We start from the raw sequence: 17,489 nt of genomic DNA on the forward strand, positions 1-17,489 counted from the left end.
AGGACTGAGCTGACTCTCTCCCTGTATGTATCGGTGGAGTTTCCTTTTCCCCCTTCTCTCCGACTGGAATTTAGCCTTGTTTACAGTGTCCCCTGAAGCTTTCCTGCTAGGGTAGTGTTGAATACTAGCTTTCTATAGGCTTCCTTCTCCTAGGATCTGTCTCCTAAGATATAGGTTCTTTCAGGATTTGGCTCCTAGCTCAGGGTGACCTTAGGCTGCCCTTATTGCTTATTTCCTTATGGAGTGTGCTCGTCTCATATAAGTGTTTTTAAAAACCGGCATTTTTGCATCCCCACATTAGTTTCAGGTCTTCACTTACGGAAGGGCTGTAGCTCAGTGGTTTTGTATGCAGAAGCTCCCAGGTTCAGTCCCTGACCTCTCCGAGTAGGGCTGGGAGAAACCCTAATCTGACAACCTGCAGAGCCACTGCCAGTCACTATAGACAGTCCTGAGCAAGATAGACCAATGATCTGACTCAGTATAAGGCAGGTTCCTACGTTCCTAAGATCTTGAGTGCACATCAGAAAAAAATGTGGCATGCGTGCTACAGCCCTTTGAAACCTTCTTTCGTTTGCTTGTAAAAATAAGAGAAGAAAAAGAATGTTGATTTCAGTGAACTTTCTCACTACTCAGTATTCAACACCCCCTTTTTCATTGAGAAGACAGAGTGTTAAGTGTGTGCCAGCCTTTGGCTCCAGGCACTTTTGTCTCATGTCAAAAAAGAAAAGAAAGAAGCAGCCATACAGAGAAACTTAAAACAGCATAAGAGCTATTCTTCCAAAAAGAGATAATTAGACACAGCGCAGATCAAAACTCAACCAACAATGCCATCAGGTATAGCCATTCTGCTACTCTAGAGTCGACTCTAGCTTTGATAGCTATATCCACATTCAGGCATTTCCCCTCTAGGTGCTATGGTTAGCAGTGGAGGAAGCTAGGGAGGAGACAGCAAAGCAGGAATGGAAGATTTGGTAGGAGTCTGTAACATTACCCCATTCTGGAACATCTCTCCTGATATAACCTACCTAGGCCTTTGGTCTTCATCTGAGGCCTTTCTCAGGGTCCCTCCTCTGAGGGAGGCTCAGAGGAGGGTGATGACAAGGAAGAAAGCCTTGTCAGTTACGGCTTTCTATCGGTGGAATACTCTCTACAGCAAGGTCCACCTGGCACCTTCACTGACATATTTCTGGAACCAGGTAAAAAGTGACCTTTCCCCCCAGGCTTTTGATGGACTGAATTATTTTGTGTGAGTATGCCTCCAAAGCTTCCTGTGGCTCTTGGAGGGGGTTGGTTTTGCGTATGAATTGTAGGCACTTTGTATGAATTTGTTAAAGATATAATATATTTATCTTTATGTTTTTAAATGTGTTGTCAGTCACTTGGAGGTCTTTGGGTAACAAGCAACTAACAAGTAGTTAACAACAACATTTGCTATTTTGTTTTCTATCCTGCTCTTCCTCCCAAAAGAGCCCAGGGTAGCAAACACCAAAGTGATAAAATAATACAACAGGGTTTATTCTAATCTGCAGCTAGACACATTTTGTGCAGTGCCAAAACAAGTGCAGTGTGAAATAAGTTTTTGTGAGGTGAGCATATGGGATTTAATAAGGAGCTAGGTAGTTTTTAAAAAAGAAACGGATGGCAAAATATAAATAGAAAATGAAGATAAATACTGGTTCCTTTCAAATCTTCATACCTAACAGTATATTATGGGACTAATTACTTGACTAGTTCGGGGCAGCCAGTGTGGTGGTTGATTGTGCAGTAGCAAAAAAAGCTTAGAATAAACCCAGCAATACAATTAAAAATAAAATGAAAACACATTTACAACATTTAAAAACCAGTGCAAACATGTAAATCAACTACAACCCAACCCCCCACAGCCAATCATTTTAAGGTTGCCAGGAGAGTTCTGTTAAAGGTATTGAAAATAAAACAGCCGATATCATATTGCTGTTGTATAAATCTATGGTGCGGCCGCATTTGGAATACTGTGTACACTTCTGGTCGCCTCATCTCAAAAAGAATATTATAGAGTTGGAAAAGGTTCAGAAGAGGGCAACCAGAATGATCAAGGGGATGGAGCGACTCCCTTACGAGGAAAGGTTGCAGCATTTGGGGCTTTTTAGTTTAGAGAAAAGGCGGGTCAGAGGAGACATGATAGACGTGTATAAAATTATGCATGGCATTGAGAAAGTAGATAGAGAAAAGTTCTTCTCCCTCTCTCATAATACTAGAACTCGTGGACATTCAAAGAAGCTGAATGTTGGAAGATTCAGGACAGACAAAAGGAAGTACTTCTTTACTCAGCGCATAGTTAAACTATGGAATTTGCTCCCACAAGATGCTGTAGTAATGGCCACCAGCTTGGATGGCTTTAAAAGAAGATTAGACAAATTCATGGAGCACAGGGCTATCAATGGCTACTAGCCATGATGGCTGTGCTGTGCCACCCTAGTCAGAGGCAGCATGCTTCTGAAAACCAGTTGCCGGAAGCCTCAGGAGGGGAGAGTGTTCTTGCACCCGGGTCGTGCTTGCGGGCTTCCCCCAGGCACCTGGTTGGCCACTGTGAGAACAGGATGCTGGACTAGATGGGCCACTGGCCTGATCCAGCAGGCTTTTCTTATGTTCTTATGTTCTTATGTTCTTAAAGCTATCAAATTCCTGGGTGAATAGGAATGTTTTAAAGTTCCTCTGGAAAGTTAATCATGAGGGAGATAGATGCATCTCACTAGGGAGGGCATTTCACAAATGGGGAAACGCTAGCAAATTACTGTATCTTTGGACTTTTGTGAACTGTTCAATTAAATTAAATCAGAGATTGTTACCCTATTAATGTGTCTGGGGAGAATGTATGTGAGGCGTAAAGTGAGAGGGAGGGGCATACACACACACAACCCCCCCATGGCCCTGAGCACACCAGCTCCACTTCAGATCTTCCTGTGTTCAGCTGAGCCCAAAGGTCTAAAGGGGGATTCTAAGTGTGCTTGGCTGAATTGTATGCATGTTATGATCAGACTTTCTGCTCAGTTTCACTTGTGTGAAAAAGCAATGAGTCTCCATGTGTATTACAACCAGGGCTGTGGAGTCGGAGTCGTGGAGTCGGAAGCAATTTTGGGTGGAGTCGGAGTTGGAGTTGGGAGCAATTTTGGGAGGAGTCGGAGTCGGTAGAAATGTACCGACTCCGACTTCCAAATTAATTTTAATTGACAAGAAGCAATTTTGGGTGGAGTCGGAGTCGCACAGTAGAAAAATAGAGGAGTCGGAGTCGGACAGTAGAAAAATAGAGGAGTCGGAGTCGAAGGTTTGGTGTACCGACTCCACAGCCCTGATTACAACTACCACTGAACCACATCTTGTGCATACTCTGCTGAGGTAAAGGAGCACTGCAAATTGGCCTCTTGGGGAGATCATGCAGAGTGCACACATTTGTTCCACAACCTTCTCAACCAACAACTCCTATACGTCAAAGCACACGCGATTCCCTACCAATTTTTTACTGTGAGGTCATGCTGGCTTCATTATAGAGCCCAGCCAATCTTGAGGAATAAAGTGGCCCCCAAGAATACAGAATTTCTCTAACACTGCATTTACAAGAAGGTGATACTAAATATTTAACTTGGATTCCTGCATTGAGCAGGGGGTTGGACCCAATGGCTTTATAGGCCCCTTCCAATTCCAGTTCTACTATTCTATTATCATTGCCATATTGGACCAGAAATTAAGACATATGGGTCCTAATCCAGCTTTAGTTGCCTTCCAAAAGAACAGTTATTGGCCAATAGGATGACTAGATGAAAAAAAGGACAGGGTTCTTAATAAAGTAAATCAGGTATAAGACAGTTGCGTAGAAGAAAGAATTTAAGCAGGGCAATCTGTCATGCAAACTACACTGGACAAAATTTCCTCTTCTACTCATCAAATAAAGTAAAGGAACCCTATTTTCTTTTGAATCTTGCAGTCCGTTTCCAATTACTTTAGTGGTCAATTTTTATTATATTTATTTATTTATTATTTGATTGTATCCCACCCTTCCTCCCAGCAGGAGCCCAGGGCAGCAATGAGAGATGCATATTCCCTGTTCACATTGCAAGAGAGATGAGAAGACAGATGAATCTACCCTTCACATTATAAGTATGGATTGCAGCAGCTAATTTGGAGGACATCTAGACTACCCAACACAGATCCAGCAGGGAAACCGTGTGTGGAACCCTGCTTCTTAACACAGATGTCCCTTGTTAGGACAACCACATCCAAAAGACAGCTGCTCAGTAGTGTAACCATTCACTTTAAAGAAACTGTGGCAAGAAAACATCGGTTTTGAGGGTCCACAGATTTTGGATGGCTTTGGTAGCTCATCAGTTTTTGTAGTTGCCCTCAGCCCTCACTCCCTAATTCTATGGAGGGCGTTTCCTCTCTGACATCACACTCATCATTGGAGGCTCTGGGCCACATCAAGGTCAGAGATGAGTCCTCATCCATCATCAGTTTTTGTTGGGGCAGGTGGCTGCCAGCCTAAAATGTACAGTTGTCAGAGGGGGCAAGCCATATTTGAGGTTCGCTGCCCTTTCCTGCTTTGGCTTGAATTCCTACACATGTTTTCATAGAAGTGAATGCAACAAAGATCAATGAAGTTTATTTCCAATACAATATTCTCAGAATTGCATTGTTTCCACATATTTCAAAGGAAGTTCTGCACTGTAGGGAGACTCAATTTGGAGGTCACTGATTCATAGAGTCGCCATAAGTCGCAGTCGACTTGGAGGCACATAACAACAACAACAACTTCCACTTAACAGGTAACACTGCTCCAACTTGTCTCCTGTCTGCCATCTTTCTAAGGCCACAATCTTGTGCACATTGGCCAGGGAGTAATTCTCATTCATTGAACACAGCAGGATTTATTTCTGAGCAAACATGCATAGGATCATGCTGCACCTTGATATGGCTTGATACAGGCTCAAACTGGTTTAAGTATCAAGAGAATTGAACAGCAAAAAGGGGTATGCCCTTGGTCATGCTCTGCCTATAAAACACTAAGACAGATGCCAATGCACACTGAACAATCTATCTTTCACACCAGCAAAAGAGCAATTCCGGTCAAAACCACATGCCTCCAAAGAAAAGAAATAAAAGGAAAAGGAGTGAGTGCCTGCAAGGTACATTGGGAGAGTTCCTGCCAACTCCTATCTCTTTCACCAGTTCAACCAAACAGTATCATCTTTCCCCTACACCAAAGGTGTAGAAACCTTCAGCCCATGGGCCTAAATGTGCCTGCCAGGCCTCCCCAGTTGGCCCTGCCAACCATGCCATCTACCCCACACCTGATGCTATACATCAGGGATAGGGCAGGTAAAGTCATGGCTGGGCCAAAAAGCAGTTTTCAGGCACTGCTGATCAGCTAATCAGTGCCCCCTACAAACCTCTTTGCAAGGTGTTTGGAAGCCCCGACTGCCCACCAACTGTTGGGGCTTTGATGCGCAGCGCAGGACTCTCTGCAAACACCATCACTCAGCTGATTGTTGAGGTTTGAAGAGAGCCCTGCACAGCCAATGCCCTAACAATCAGCAACTGAGGATGTTAGAGGAAGCTGCCCACCAGATCCAGTTCCCCACCCCTGCCCTACCTAAATTAATTGTTTTACATTAATTTTGCAACTCAGCAGGGCACAGACAATTTATGAATATGTGAATAATACTTAAGCAGGAGAATCTACATCTAGGCTGATACAGAGTCAGCCAGCTGAACACTTCGAGTATATCCAAATGTCCATTGCACTGATCTGATGTTCACCTTTAAGGTAGACTGTTGATTAAGGAGTTTGGAGGGGTGTGTGCTAAGTAAAGTTAAAGCAGGAACCTTCTGCATTCCTGAAGTCACTCTGTCTTTCAGACAGTGGTCAGGGAGCTAGCCTGTTCGAAAAATGCCCTTGAATTTAATTATTCTAGTCTTTCCCAAGACTAAAAATGCAGAGTACAGTGTGATTCTGAATTGTGAGGATAATTTGGCAAGAGTTTGGTAGCTATTAAAAGCACAGGAGCCCTGAATGAAAAAAAAGTGAATATAGCTTCTCTTGCAGCTGAAGACAAAACACCTGAAATTGGCAGTACCAACTGCAGTGAAGGAACTCCTGCTCACTTGTATTAAAAGTTACTCTTCTCCGGAGCTTGGAAAAGTTACCTTTTTGAACTACAACTCCCATCAGCCCCAGCCAGCCTGGCCACTGGATTGGACTAATGGGAGTTGTAGTTCAAAAAAGTAACTTTTCCAAGCTCTGTGTCTTCTCTTTTATCATTCATAAGCATCTGGACTTAATTAACTCAAGAGTCATGACTAGGTTTGCCAGCTGACCTGAAATAATGACCTAGCCTGCTCTTACACTTTTAACAGCGGTTTGATGTGCAAAAATCAGAAGGTGAAGTCTTTCATAGCATAGATGTAACCATCATAATCTGCCAATATCTGCACATCATGTTTTTGTTTAAAGCACAACCACATTGGCTCACTGAAAGGTTGGCAGTCTTTATTAAGATGAGGTTGAAAGTGCTGAACAAGGAAGGGACTGAGGCATTGTGAAAGATGAAGCTTTACTGAAAACACATATGAAGCCCCATCCTTTGAAGACATAATCAAATGTGGTGCTTTTTTCTGCTTTCAACAAAACATCAGCTGCCACGCCTTGGGTGTATCAGTTCTGATGTTTCTGTGGCCTTCATAGCACAAGTAATTGCTCTTTCTGGTATGAAAGTTAGGAGATTTCAAAGGGCATCAAAGCCGCAAGGAGATCTGCTACCAAGTATCACAATATTTATTTTCTCTGACTTGAATGAGTGGCCGTTAATTCGGCCAGATAGGCGGCCTAGAAATAAAATTTTATTATTATTATTATTTTATTATGAATTCATGAGTCCAGGAGCACAAAAATAATGCGAGGCACGTCAAGCATTCTGCTTAAGATTCATGAGTCGGAGTTCTCCATGAGGATTCAAAAGAGGAAAAATGGTGCAAATATCTTAATGTGACAACGTCACAGCCCCACGCTTGACTTTATTGTCGCTTTGGGTGTCCCTGCATATATATTTTTTTTCTCCCAGCCCCCTCCCCTTGCACAGGCCACTGAAAGAGTCAACATTTGTTTTGCTGAAGCAGAACACAGCCCTTGCTGCTTGCAGAAAAGTCATACCCAATGAGATGAGGGTGTGCAAAGATTTTAAAGAGAGATCTAATATTTAGCAGCAAAAGCCTGTATAATTAATGAGAGAGGGGTTGCAGTAAACATAGAACTGTAAAAGAGGGGAGGTGTCCAAAGGAACCATTCAATGACTGATTGGTAGGGTGGCCTCGTGTCCTACTTTACAGAGGACATTCCTCTATATGAAGGGCTTTCAAGAGGACAACCCAGCAAGGCATATAAGGCCAGCTCCCTGATGAAGCTAAGTAGGGTCAGGTCAGGTCAGTGCTTGCATGGGAGCCCGCCTGGTAACCATACGTAAGCCGCCTTGAGTTTCATGAAAAAGAAAGGCGGGGTATAAATGTAATAAATAAATAAATAAATGTTTGAAGGCATTCTCTGTTTGAGGGCTGTCTGATTGAAGTCCAGTTTAAAGATTAAGAAAGAAAACCTGAGAGAGAAAGTGGTTTGAAGATGCCTATCAACAGTGAGCACCTGGACAGCAGACCAAGCAGACAGAGGCCATCTGGTGGTGGGGAGATGTACTGCATTTGTATTTCAATGACAGCAATTATTTCCGAAATTTACATTTGTAGACATATTTTGGCATATGCAAGTCTATGTCCTTTTTTTTTGGAGATGTATTTCCTCTTTTGTGGCAATCCATTAAGTAATCACCCCATTCACTGGGGAATTTATTTATTCATGTAAAACATTTATGTATCGCTTAATCAGATGCATTTCTAAGCTGTGTACCTAAAAACAAACCGTACATAAGATAAGCAATAGAACAATAAAATCATCATAAAACCAAACATTATCTTAAACTGGCTGCTGGAACAAGGAAGTTTTAGTCATACACCTGAACTCCAACAAGGACGGTGCCTGTCTAATCTCAGATGGGGGGGAGTTTCTCAGGCTTGGGCCCATTATACTGACAGCATAACTTCCGATCAGTAATGGCTTTTGATCAGTGACTCTGGAATTTAAGGCAATGCTTGAATTATGGGGAGGTACATAGAGGGGCCTTAACAAGATCACGGACCCCTGACTCCTCCCCAGTTTGGTAAAATCATACCCCCAAAGCCTCCTAAATATAGTTGTTAAGGAGGGGGGCATCACAAAACCAGCCCCCTTCTACCTCTCCTGTAATTCGAGTACTGATTATAGCTGTATCTGCATATACAGCAGAATTAGGAGGAAGAGTCTGGATATGGTAGAGTGAAATATTGCACTTCAGAGTGAAGGCAGGATATCCCATATTTGAATACTCAGCCTATGTCTTTAACTAACAAACCACCTACATACCTCCACTCCAGCAACACCCAAACAAATCCTCATTAGAAAAAGGCTACAGCAGGGAGCAGCCTGGGCTGGAACTTTTCTGCTTGATGTGCTAGTTTTCTGCTTGCACTGAAGGTTTTTGGGGTGGTTTTTAATGTAGGGTATTTAAAAATGGGGGGGGGGAATCCACCTGCAGTCTGAAGTGGTTCAGTCTGTTCTACCATTTTGTTCTGCTGCACCTGTAGATCTGGCCTCAGGGTTTAGCATTTACCACCCTTTTTTCTTGGCCCTGCTCCTATACCTTTCATAGAATCCTTATAGCCGGAAATGACACGGCAGCATTTGCCTCCTTGCCAGGAAAAGCTCCACCTTCTATGTTTATATGCCTGTTTGGCAGCTGTTAAAAAGCACAGAAGCAGGGCATACCTATTGAAGGAGTACTGTCCCTAGCCCTACTCTACCTTATAAATAGGGTTGCCAGGTTCATGGCCTGAGACTGATCCTGTATCTTTAGAGAGAAGAGAGAGATGAAGCTGGGGGGGGGTTAATCTCTCTCAGCTTTGCCCACCAGGTTTCTCTGTGCAGCAGCAGGCAAGACCTGGGGGGCGGGGAGGTGGAGTCGCAGTGATCTATCGGGATACTGTCTCCCTGACCAGGTGCCCTACCCCACAGTGTCCAGGGTGTGAGTGTGTGTATTTGAAGTTGGGTGGTCAGGACAGATGGTCGGGACAGATTAGGGATTCTGTTGGTGTACCGCCCACCCCGCTGCTCAACAGTCTACCTTCCTGAGCTAGCCAGGGTGGTCTCGGGGCTGATGTTGGAGTCCCCTCGGCTTGTGGTGCTGGGGGACTTCAACATCCATGCCGAGGCCGCCCTGTCGGTAGTGGCTCAGGACTTCATGGCCTCCATGACAACCATGGGTCTGTCCCAAGTAGTATCTGGCCCCACTCATGTTGCTGGCCACACCCTGGACCTTGTTTTCTGTGTGGAGGGGGATGATGGTGATCTTGGTGTGGAGGAACTTTCTGTAGTTCCTTTGTCATGGACAGATCACTACCTGGTGGGGTTTAGACTCACTGGGACTCGGAACCTCTGCAGGGGTGGGGGACCGATTAGGATGGTCAGCCCCAGGAGGCTGATGGATCCGGATGGTTTCCTGATGGCTCTTGGGGATTTTCCTGCCACCTCGGCAGGCGATTCTGTCGAAGCTCTGATTGACCTCTGGAATGGGGAAATGGCCAGGGCGGTGGACATGATAGCTCCTGAGCATCCCCTCTCACGAAGTGGAGCCAAACCAGCCCCTTGGTTTACCAAGGAGCTGGCGGTGATGAAACGAATGAGATGGAGACTAGAGCGACATTGGCGGAAGACTCGGAGCGAGTCTGACCGAACACGGGCTAGAGCCTCCTTGAAGGCCTACTCCGTGGCAGTGCGGGCAGCAAAGAAATCATTCTTTTCTGCCACCATTGCATCTGCAGGGAGCCGTCCAGTGGAGCTGTTTCAAGTGGTCAGGGGTCTTTTACATTCTGGCCCCCGAGAGGGTAATATAGATCACTCAACAGCCCGCTGTCAAGAGTTTGCACAGCACTTTGCAGATAAAGTCGCTCAGATTCGTTCCGACTTAGACACTATAATTGATACAGTCTCAGGGGATGTAACTTTGGCTCCTGTCTGTCCAATAATGATGGATTCTTTTCAATTTGTACAGCCCGAGGATGTGGACAAGATCCTTGGAGAGGTGAGAGCCACCACATGTCTGCTAGACGCTTGCCCTTCCTGGCTTATAAAAAGTGTCAGAGAGGGACTGGCTGAGTGGGTGGGGGGAGTGGTTAATGCCTCCTTACACCAAGGCAGAGTTCCAGGTTGCCTAAAGGAGGCAGCTGTAAGGCCTTTGTTAAAAAAGCCCTCCCTAGACCCTTCCATAATGGATAATTACCGGCCAGTGTCCAATATTCCATTTTTGGGTAAGGTAATAGAGCGTGTGGTGGCCTCCCAGCTCCAGGGATTCTTGGATGAAACAGATTATCTGGATCCATTTCAATCTGGTTTCAGGCCTGGTTATGGGACAGAGACGGCTTTGGTCGCCTTGGTGGATGACCTACGCAGAGAACTGGACAGGGGGAGTGTATCTCTGTTGGTTCTGCTGGACCTCTCAGCGGCTTTTGATACCATCGACCATGGCATTCTTCTGGGCCGCCGTGCTGGGATGGGACTTGGGGGCACTGTTTTGCAGTGGCTCCATTCCTTCCTGGAGGGACGAACCCAGAAAGTGGTGCTGGGGGATTCCTGTTCGACCCCTTGGCCATTGACCTGTGGGGTCCCTCAGGGCTCAGTTTTATCCCCTATGCTATTTAACATCTACATGAAACCGCTGGGAGAGGTTGTCCGGGGGTTTGGGGTTCGGTGCCATCAGTATGCTGATGACACCCAACTCTATGTCTCCTTTCCACCTAATTCCAAGGAAGCTGTCTCGGTTTTAAACCAGTGTCTGGCGTCAGTGGTGGACTGGATGAGGGTGAACAAATTGAAGCTTAATCCAGACAAGACAGAGGTGCTCCTGGTCAGTCGTAAGGCGAATCAGGGAATAGGGATACAGCCTGTGCTGGATGGGGTTACACTCCCCCTGAAGACAGAGGTTCACAGTTTGGGTGTGCTCCTGGACTCAGCGTTAAATTTGGGGTCCCAGGTTTCTGCAGTGGCCAGGAGTGCTTTTGCACAATTAAGATTAGTGCGCCAACTGCACCCATTCCTTGAGCTGTCTGATCTGGCCACGGTGACACATGCCTTAGTTACATCTCATTTAGATTACTGTAAGGTGCTCTACGTGGGGCTGCCTCTGAAGACTGTTCGGAAACTTCAGTTGGTACAATGTGCTACAGCCAGAATGTTAACTGGGGCTGATTACAGGGACCGTACTACCCCCTGTTAAAAAAGCTCCACTGGTTGCCAGTCTGTTTCCGGACACAATTCAAAGTGCTGGTGATGACCTATAAAGCCCTATACGGCTTAGGTCCAGGCTATTTATCAGACCGCATCTCCCTGTATGAGCCTGCCCGGGCCCTGAGATCCTCAGGAGAGGCCCTTCTGTCAATACCCACATCTTCTCAAGTACGACTAGTGGGGACGCGTGAGAGGGCCTTCTCGGTGGCTGCCCCTAGGCTTTGGAATTCCCTTCCTAGGGAGGTAAGAATGACCCCCTCTTTGCAGTCCTTCCACCGACAAGCAAAGACCTTCCTATTCCAACAAGTCTTTGGAATTGAAGGCTAAGGATAGGGCGTGAAGGGTGCTGCATTGCTAATGTCTATTATATCATTTTTAAACTAGTTTGAACTTTTTTAGCTATATGTGTGTATGGTTTTAATATTGGAAATAGTTTAATCTTATTTTAATGTAGACTTTGTATGTTTTTAATTATATGTATTTTTTATCTGGAAGCCACCATGAGTTCCAGTTTTGGAAAAATGGCAGGGTATAAATAAAGATAATAATAATAATAATAATAATAAGAGAAAGTCAGCCAAGTGCAGGTGTTCTTGCAACACAGTAATGAGAAAAACCACAAGCTGGAATTCTCCCTTCTCCCTGCACAACGTTTAAAGATACAGAAGACCAAGAGGTAACCCTACTTATAAGATACAGGAGCCTTGTCCTCTGTTGTACCTGCTACTATGTTCTATCAGAGAGCCTGCTAATCAGTCAGTAAATCAATCAATCAATGAGGTCCACCTTGCACCAGGTAAAAAATCTTCTCCCAGATATTTGATGCATTATAATGATTTTGCTGTTTATTGATTATATGTATTTATTGCTGCAGTTTTTGTAATATAGTGTTCTTTCTTAAATTTTTTGTTATGCTTTATGCCCTTATGGAAGGAAGACTCCTCAAACATTTGATTGTGTTCCAAAGGACAGAGTTTATTAAAGAAGGCCAATGATAATTGGGAGAGGTGTCACCAAGGACCGTCTCTGCCCAAAATATGCCAAGCAGAGCTTTATAAAGTGATTACACGTCATACAGATATCACAGCAAAAAGTACATAACCATATATAGCAATATCTTACCTCCTTTATGGGTGACCTTACACATTATCACCCTGCCCATCCATGTGCCAGGTAACTGGTACCCGCCCCAATCCAAAACTTTGCTATTCTAAAGTCCAGCTTGTGCCATCCTAAAAACCAGCTTATACCAGCTGCTTGCAGCTTGACATTTAAACTGACACCCTTTTGTGAAATATTTCCCTGTCTGACCACAACTTTTCTTTTCCTCCTGCTAGCTGGCAGAGCACAGTACATTCTCATTTCCACTTGTGCCTGCAAAATGTACCTTAAGACGCGACAGAAAGCCTCCCAGCTCTTATAAGCAGATATAAGCATATTGATTATAGAATCCTCCTTATCAGAAAGGTCAAAGTTCATTATTCTTTCACACCCTTAAAATTTAATAAGTTGTTTGAACATTCCTTATGCGGCAAGCAACTAATAAACTAAAATAATACAACTTGCGTGTAAGTGATGTATCGTTATTATTACTATTATTACTATTATTGTTGCTGCTGCTGCTGCTGCTGCTGCTGCTGCAAAGATCATCTCCAGGCAAGTTGTGAAAATCATAAAAATTATTAGAAACAAAATTATTATATAATAATAATAATCCTTCTCCAATGGGGCCCAGGGCAGGTTACAAAATCTAAAATACAATTTAAAAAATTAAAACACATTTCAGTCACAAGAAGAGGGTGTGTTCTAAAAACATACATCTCAGGAGCACAGGCCTTATGCCCACAGGTTGTATCTGGTGCTGAAGTGTGTTTTCCCCCCCTGCATCTAATGTGGAGTGATTTTTAGAATAAAGTATTTAAGACTGTTTCAGGTGTTCTAGCGGCTCCACTCTTGGCACTACTAAGAAGCGAAGTAGGAATATTTTCAGTAGAAATTAGAATATATGTATACCCATTTAACTACTGGCTTAAATTAACATGCACGCCAGAAGGTAGGCTCCTGAGAAACTGTCTACAAGAACAATTACAATCAAATTCCGCCAGATTGTCCATTTGGTCCCAGAAAATAGCTCAGCTGATCCAATTATGTGGCTTTTTCTCAAATTATTTTTTACAGTCTAAAATGTCAGATGTTAAACTGGAATTTAAAAATGGGCTAAGGGATATTTTTGTGCGGCATGACTTATCTTCAGTGACCAATATTAAATCAGAATACATGATACAGTTTCATCACAGCCTGGAAAACAATTTAGCTGATTTGTCCACCTTTGTGTTGAGAAAAGCTCTTAGGTTGTTAAGATGCCGGCAATTGGCTTCTGCGTGTTAGATGGGCACTACTGTAACAGCCCTTTCAGTTTAAGAGGCTGCTATTAAAGGAACATGATCAGCCAAAGTTTTCCAATAATAACAAAGAGAACCCTCAAAGAGTAGCTAGATTTGCCATGGTTACTGTGAAATGTTGATAAAAATATTTTTGCTCCCAGGTTGTTGACTGCATGCTGAACGCATATGATGATGTGATGCTTTTTAAGCCTCTGCTTTGCAGACACTTTTAGCCTTAAAATCCTCCTTTGTTTGTTCCGTTAGTGCTGTTATTGTGGTGGTTGTCATTATTTTGTATTTTATCTTTCTGTTGCAGCTTATGACAGAAACAAAGAAACCAGAAAAAGAAAAGTACCAAGATATATGTCTCATTGGACTGTATTCAACATGCATTTGAAGGGGCTGCCAATATGGCAAATATATAACTTTGAAAATAGGGTTTGACACTGTAATGTCTTGAATGATTAGATTATTTTCCTTATGGGTCATAAGGAAAGATGTAATCAAACATTGAAGAACACACAATAGGAAGCTGCTTTATAATGAGTCAGATCATTGATCCGTCTACCTCAGTACTGACTGACTGGCAGCAGTTCTCGAGTATCTCAAACAGGGTCTTTCTTGGTCTTAACCAGAGATGCCAAGGATTGAACCTGGGACGTTCTGCAGGCAAAGCAAAGAATCTGCCCCAGAGCTACCGCCCGCCCATATTTAGGGCACAATCCTGTACTGGAGATTTGCCAACTGAGAGACATACAGGATTCAGTAGAAACCCACTACACTGGCAGAAGTCCAGATATGCTGCATTACTGCTAATAATATGCTGGTGGAACACCCCCAGATACACCTGCAGAATGGGTATAATCATAGACAGCATAGGGGAAGAGCATAGTTATACTGTATTCTTCTTCTTGTTATGTGCCTTCAAGTCGATTACGACTTATGGTGACCCTATGAATCAGCGACCTCCAAGAGCATCTGTCATGAACCACCCTGTTCAGATCTTGTAAGTTCAGGTCTGTGGCTTCATTTATGGAATCAATCCATCTCTTGTTTGGCCTTCCTCTTTTTCTACTTCCTCCTGTTTTTCCCAGCATTATTATCTTTTCTAATGAATCATGTCTTCTCATGATGTGTCCAAAGTATGATAACCTCAGTTTCATCATTTTAGCTTCTAGTGACAGTTCTGGTTTAATTTGCTCTAACACCCAATTATTTGTCTTTTTCGGGGTCCATGGTACGCGCAACGCTCTCCTCCAGCACCACATTTCAAATGACTGTATTCTATACCCCTTCAAATCACAGCAACATCCTATCAACAGGACAACTTTACACTAGTCCTGGATTTGGCACAATAAATCTCCCTCCCATTGACTATTTCATTTTTTCATTGATTCTTTTCTCCCGCGCTGAGCAGGCCTTGCATGTGGTGCCAGCATATGAGGATATATGCCTCCAATCCTAATCCAAGCATAGGATTGCTCTACCCAGGTTGCTCACCCCCCCCTTAGCCCTGTTCTTGTAGCATACAGGTGGAGCTTCTCTTACCACTTCTTTCCATGTCAGGAAAATCATCACCTCTTAATTTCTGCAGGCCAGGCTGCCGTTTAAAACACAATAAAAAGTTGGCATACCTAAATGCATTAATTACTCAGCTATAAAACTAAAGTATAATTATCTTAATAAGCACTAACTTGAATTAAAGTGCTCCACGTTAATTTGGATAATTGACTGTTCAAATCTGATTTGGGTACTTGAAAAGTACCACTTTCGTGTAATTCAGCACCCTACAATAAAAGACACTTCTAGCCCATGAAAAGTATTGCCACCCCATTTTCAGCAAGATTCCAAAACAGTTGTGAGACAGGTTAAAATTCAACAGATGCAAAATCAGCAGCATGGACATATTGGGGGGGATCCCCTGTTGTGATCCTATACATGTCTACTCAGAATCAAACCCCATTGAGTTCAATGGGACTTACTCCCAGTGAATGTGGAATTTGGAATTGCACCCAAAAAATGTGGTGCTGCAAAACAAACAAAGCAGCCCCATATTTATCTCCCTCTTCTCTCTCTACAGGTGTAGATAATCTTTGGCCCTCTAGATCATGCTGAACTATAGCACCTATCATCCCCAGCCATTGGCCATTCTTGCTAGGGCTGATAGGAGTTGTAGTTCAGCAGCCTCTGGAAAGCCAAAGGTTCTCCACACCTGCCAAAATGTCTTGTAGAACCTACCTGCATCCTGATGCCTCGGTTTTCCACATTTCCATTCCAGCAGAAGCCAATGATGCTTAATGGGAGAAGAGAAACAAAGACTTTTTTGTCATCAGGACAACATAATATAGCTGCCATTTTCAGCAGTATCCTCACATAGATTTGTCATAAAATGTGTGTTGGGCCTAAAGGCTATATATACTAGGGTTGCCAGGTTCTTGGCCTGATCCTGATCCTGTATCTTTAGGAGAAGAGAAAGTCAGCCAAGTGCAGGTGTTCTTGCAACTCTGTAATGGGAAAAATCACAAGGTGGAATTCTCCCTCCTCCCTCCACAGCTTTTAAAAATACAGAAGACCTCTTGGTTGCCAGGCTGTGTTTCCTTACCACTCAGGAGAAATGGCCTCTTATGTTTAACCACAGGCTCACAAAGCTAACTCCTGGGAATGGAACTGTCAAGAAACTGAGCCATCCAAACAGACATCAATGGCAAGGAGAAGCTACCACATCAGCATCTATCATGTTAACGTATTCTTGTAGAATGGGAGGAAATGGAGACCTTGGTCTGAATCTCATACTGCTCATCATACGCTCTTATTCCATTGCTGTCACCTGAAGCTGTCGGCTTCTGTCCTCCTGCCTCCCCCACCCCGATCCTGGTACTCTGCCTTTAACCACAGCTAGCTATGACCAAACAGCAAACAGGTTAAGCTTTCCCTTTCATTTTATCTCCACACTGGGGAAAAGTTTCTCTTGTTAGATTTTTCAATAGCAAGCTGCTGTTAATGGCCCAGGAACAGGATTAGTAAAAAGAGGGGGCAATGCCGCCATATTTATAGTCTAAGTTATACATCTCTTTTCTAATTATAGGTTTAGGGAGGAATGGAGGGGGGTCAACTCTACATTGGTGAGTCTTTTTTAAAAAAAATCAGCTATTTAATTCATAAAGTTAGAGAGGGCCTACCTAGTCTAGTCCAATCACCTGCAGGAAATTGTTAGAGCATTCCCACTAGATGACAGGCCAGGGTCTGCATGAAGACCTCAGTATATGGAAATGAGCCTTCCCCCTCACCTTGGTGACAGATGTCAATCAGAGATGGTCCAAGACATGGAAGGGACTTGTAGCTTGGTGGTGGAGCGGATTCAGACATACAAATCTTGGTTTAATAAGCTGAGATGTGCACAAGCCTTGTGCCTGCATAGTCTGTCCTTGCACCACCCCTTCTCAAAGCATTTATCTGAACCCAGGAAATCTTCCATAAACCATATGTTCCCCTTGAATCCAAACCTAAAAACTATGGCTACCATAGTTTAGATGTAAGGGGAAGAAGATATGGTTAAATTAAGACTTCCTGAGTTAATTATGGTGCTCTGGAAGGGGAAGAGGTGGCATAAGGATGGTGTGTAGGCAAAAGGAACATGCATATCTCAGTTTATTAAGCAGAGACTCAAACAGCTGTTTTTTATGCAAACCTACCTAGGTCCTGTCCCTGGT

The sequence above is a fragment of the Rhineura floridana genome, chromosome 1 (genome assembly GCF_030035675.1).
Source record: "Rhineura floridana isolate rRhiFlo1 chromosome 1, rRhiFlo1.hap2, whole genome shotgun sequence".
Classification (NCBI taxonomy): Eukaryota; Metazoa; Chordata; class Lepidosauria; order Squamata; family Rhineuridae; genus Rhineura; species Rhineura floridana.